The sequence below is a fragment of the Trachymyrmex cornetzi genome, unplaced genomic scaffold, assembly GCF_001594075.2.
Source record: "Trachymyrmex cornetzi isolate Tcor2-1 unplaced genomic scaffold, Tcor1.1 scaffold67, whole genome shotgun sequence".
In the NCBI taxonomy this organism is placed as follows: domain Eukaryota; kingdom Metazoa; phylum Arthropoda; class Insecta; order Hymenoptera; family Formicidae; genus Trachymyrmex; species Trachymyrmex cornetzi.
Genome location: NW_017299992.1, coordinates 3,171,047 through 3,176,415, shown reverse-complemented (window position 1 = coordinate 3,176,415; position 5,369 = coordinate 3,171,047).

The following is a 5,369-nucleotide window of genomic DNA, read 5'->3' as shown; positions in this document are numbered from 1 at the left end:
CTGCTGCATAGTTCTTTATGAAAGCGCAGAGTGTGCACCGTCCTGGTGGTGGAAAGCTCCCTAAAAGCGCGGAACTGATTCGTGCCGACTCGTGGAAAGGAAACGAGAAGAGGGAGAGGAAGCCGGAGAGGGAGAGTTGAGAGGAGACGAGAGAGGTGGAGGAAAGTTATTTTATCTTACGTTATGTACCCGCCAGGTGAGCGAGAAAGAACCATGAGAAGTTAGCGGCGGACGTGATGAAGAAGAAGGAGGCGGAGAAGTTGTAGCTGCTGTCCACGTCTTACTTTCCTTTCTCTAAACGAGCCGCACGGCTGCTGCCCTCGATTCGAGACATCGATTGTGTCCCCGCCGGTCTCCAAAATACCACCGAAAGTGCCGTTCGCCGAGTCTGACAATGGATGCTTTCTTTCTTCGTTACCTTTTGATTACATTTTTAAGGAGAACGACGCCGTGACAGAGTCGTTCCAGCCACGCGACGTCGATCAAAGATCTTGCAAGATGATTGATAATAGATGACGTATCATGAGCTTGCGAAAGACAAGTATATTCATCCATTATTTGAAAAAAAATTTAGGAGATTAATATCCTCATGTTTTGGAGTATTCAATACATAGTACAGTTCTCTTCGAGCTCAAACGAATGAATTATAGTCCGTCTATTGCTATCATCATTCACTTCATCTGCATATAAATCAGTTTGCATAACTTTTCGGACAAAGTAAATCGAAATACTGCAACTTACATGAATGCAAATTGCAGTATTTTTTATAGCACATTTCCTTTAATATAAGTAATAGTAAATGAAGTAATAGGGCGAAGGTACGGTTTGTAACATTACCTTGATTAGATTTGTACTTTTATAACACCCACCAGTTTCTTGAGATCATAGCCTCAGTCTGCTGTCATTTCACATCTAGATTTAATGTCTGTTCACCCTCAGTTCTTGTACGTCTCTGAGTTCAAGAAATATTTGGCCTAGGGATTTATATTTTTTTCAAACGGATACTGAATAATAATATAAAATATATATGTTATTCTCTTTTTTCTTTTCGCAGGTGGTATTCTTTTTATTCAGGTAAAGATTGTAAATAATGTACTTTAAATGTAATTAACAAAAGTTCGTTTATTCTATTTAACATGAATTGTCTATCATTAGCTTGGATTATTGGCAACCCTTAGCTAACTTGATGCTACCGCTCCAGACAGTTTTTAATGATTCTCTTTTGCCTAATAAAGAAAATATTGCAGTCCTATCATCCAAGTTTATTTTGGTTCCGGTCTTAGTCTGTCAGTTTCTATTATTGAAAATTCTTTGATTTTTTTTATAGTAGTCGTAAAATTAAACAAAAATGCATAGCATAATTTTGACACTCAATTAGACTCTGTATTCGTTATGTGAATTATCCGTAGAATATCCTATTACATAAATTATGAAAGTTACCTTAGATACAATCTTTTAGATACTTTAAATAATTAATTGCATAATTGATTTATGTAGATCTGCTTGCCCTAGAGGAGCCTGAGTGAAGGATTGGCAAGGATTTACAAAATTTTGTTTACATGGCGGTAATTAGTTCGCACAGTGCTTACTCCTTTTTGTAAATGGAGACGTAATCGCGTGGTCGATAATGTTTGGTTGTCAGCTAGCGGCCAGCACGATAACGCAATACGGTTGAGAAAGCGCATTGTGTATTTCGCCTGGCCGTGAAATCAGTTTTGTTCTGCGATGGTTGATTGACTTTTTTCGCGACAGAGAAAATTAAAATATCGCAAAAAATCATGATATCGCGATAAATCAAATGACTCGAAATTACATCACTTACATGACTTAATTGCGCACTAAATATCGAAAGAAAAATTTAGTCAATGATGCTACAAAATTCACTTGGAAACATGACTTGGAAACATGGATACTTGATTGCAAATGACTGTTTATTAAATTTTTATTAAAATATAGCTGTCTACATTTACTTTTATTTTTACATTAAAAATTAAATTCCATTACAACTACATTATATTTAAACGTCTATATATAATTATTTACTTTAAATGAGCTTTTGTGCTTTGTTTCTTCTATATTATTTAGATTAGCGAATTATAGTATAGCAAACAAAAATTTTAAGACTTTTAATTGCGGAGTACTCCAATTTAATGTTAAATAGTATCGATGGTGGACGTAAAATAATTCGAGAAACTGATTATTTATTACTATTTATTTCTTTATATACATTTTTTATTTTACAAAATGTCTCTAAACACAAAATACGATCGATCTGTTTTTTGTTTATCTACCTTTCACTTTCCTTTTCAAACTGAAAGTTTTGCCATCATATATGGAGCACATTCCAGGACGATAGTACTTACGAAAGAGAGATGTTTAGAACGTATCGCCTGAGGCGACAAATCTATCTTCATTTTATAATAAAGAGCCTTCGTGTATATGCGGCTATAAATACCTACATATATCCTTTTCTATGAAAAAAATAATGAAATTAATACATGAGATGAATTTACAGTTCGTAAAATCCGTTTGCCATATAAAACTGGGTTCAAAAAATTACGTTTCCGGATTGCGATAAATTATCATTAAATTTATTTTCCTGTCGTTCATTTGGTTCAGTAATAGCGTAATAAACGAAATAAAAGGATCTGTTTTGAAATAGACTAAACCATAGCACAAAACTAGTCAATTAAACTTGTATACGATAAATTGTACGTACAAGGACTCAATATATAATTGAGTCTTGAATCGATAAGAATTGAATTGTTTTAATGGTGCACTGGTAAATTGAGCGGGTAGCTCTAGTTTCCTTTTCCCGATCGTTTAATATCTCGTTTGTGCGACCTCGTCAATAAATAATTTAATCAGAACGTTAACTAATGTCCTTTCGATCCTATATATGTGCACAAAGAAATGTGAACTAATCATTAATAAATAAAGATATTGAATCTGAGAACATTTAAGAAACAGACATTCTAAAAAAATGTTAAAATTGCTCAGTCTGACTGCAATTAAAACTTTATATGGATGTTGCGTGTCTTTAATGAAACTTTAATCCAACATTTCGAATTAAAAGAAAAATTCTTTGTCAGACATTTCCAAATCTCCCTTTTTCAATTCTTTACAATTTTTATCTTTTGCACGTGATAATTTTCTTATTACTACGTGCCAATTTCATGATTATTCAATTCAGTTATTCTAATAAATATGCACTTCGCGTATTATTATCTGGATCGCTGAAAAACCTAATTGTAATTACCGCGTTCTAACTGTAAGATTGAGAGGTGGAAAAACGGACGGGCATACCTAATAAGCATGCGTACTCACGCGACGAAATCTCACAAGCATGCCACGAGCAAATTTATACGCTCCTTTAACGGGATGAAGAGAACAATTAGATGATTGACGCAACTGTGGCGTTCCCGCGGCTAATAAGCGAGAGCCGCGACCTATTGGACACCTTTTGAAAGAGAGAATTTACGCGTAGTACGTTGTGCCTCCCTTCGCGCGCGCAAATAATGTATGGATGTGGAACGAGACATAAAATTTGACGTGCCGCCTTTAGTTCGACAGACTTGTTTTTACGTAACGTTGTGTTGGCATTTTTGTCGCCATGCACCGGACCTGGCGAAAATATCAGATTTACCGGCAAACACGCCGACCATGACCGTGTCACAGGAAATAGAATAAAAAGGATCTGTGACAAAAAATAGCATAATACAAGAATACAAAAAGTTTACTGCAGATAATTGCTATTTTCCACAAGAATAATCTGTAGATTTTTTTTATATACATTGAAAAAAAATTGTTTATTTGACTAAATTAATTTAGTTGTCTTAATTTCTTTTGTTGAATAATGTATGCATTTAAGTCAAATATAATATGTATGACTTAAATACATACATTCTTTATCAAAAGAAATAAAGATAAACTAAATTAATTTAGTTAAATGAACCATTTTTTCTCAGGACATAAAGATTCTATTTTATTCGTGCAACGTCCCAGAAATACGTGGTTCGATTTCTTTGTATGCACGATTTTAAAAACCGCGAAATACAAATATAATAATTAAAATTAAGATAATTGTTGAACTTTAACGCAGAACTAGATCTCTTCTTATTCTTCAATGATTTTATTTTGCTTATTCTCATGCATATTATATGTTTTATGATCCGGTTATTTCAAATATTGCGACAAAATATAAATATATTGGAACATTTAGTGCATGTTACATCAGTAATTTCAAAATATTACATCTACAATCAATCTCTTTTTCCCATATCTGTGAACCAAGAGAAACTTGTCTTCCTTGCTCTATTATCCTTTTTAATTACAATAAAAACAAGATTGGGATCGCATCATCATTAAAGAAATTTGGACATTTGACATATGAATTTTCGATTGAGATGTTGCACGTATGTGGTGGGTAATTTTAAATGACAGAAAGCCACACTTTATTAAACGCTCGACGTGCGCGAGAATTTGCATGATCATAGGGTGACGAGATATTCTCGGGTGGCCTCGCCTTTCGTTTGTCGTGGATGTCATATTGATTTCTGTTGCCTTTAATTTCGTTACAAGATATAACATATAACTGTGTGCAATACAACGAAGTATAATATGCCGACAATGAATCGCCATATTCTAAATTTTATTAAAAATTGTTATATACAGTAATTTTTTTTTTGTGAGAATTTTTTCTACTCATAAAAAAAGCAAAAAAGATATTAATAACATTAACCAGTAATGAATTATAGAGGTATATAATATAAATATATAATATCTTAATTTTTTTCATGATGTGTATCTTTTATATAATATTATGATGTATATTTCTTATGTAATATTAAGATGTATCGTCTGCTCTCTAAGATTTCTCAAGAAATTGATTGACGTGTGGGCGACAGTTAATTGTTAGCAAATAAAAAATTTTTTCTATTCTTATAAATACTAATGTATTAGTACATACATTTCTTGCATAAAAAAAATTAGGGAGAAAATATACTTATGATGTCACTTGAATTTGCTTGAAATATAACTGCCACCTTCTCTGTAGGCAATCAAAAAGAAAATACTTTCTCCATTACGATGGAAAGCAGACAATTTCAGATGTCAGGGGGTCGTTACAGAATGAACAATCACGTACCCGTGAAGTCTAATATTTTAGATTTCATGCTAGTGTTATTTTACACGAGTTTAAATGTCGTAAGAGAAGAGTTCGTTGATACGTAAATTTACAATTTTAATAGAAATTAACAATAATTATTGGTAAACGATATTAAGAAAAATATAATTTTTCTCATGTAAATTTTGCGTGATAGATTTCGCTAAATTATTTAAAAAATATATAAAAATTGTATAAAAAATGG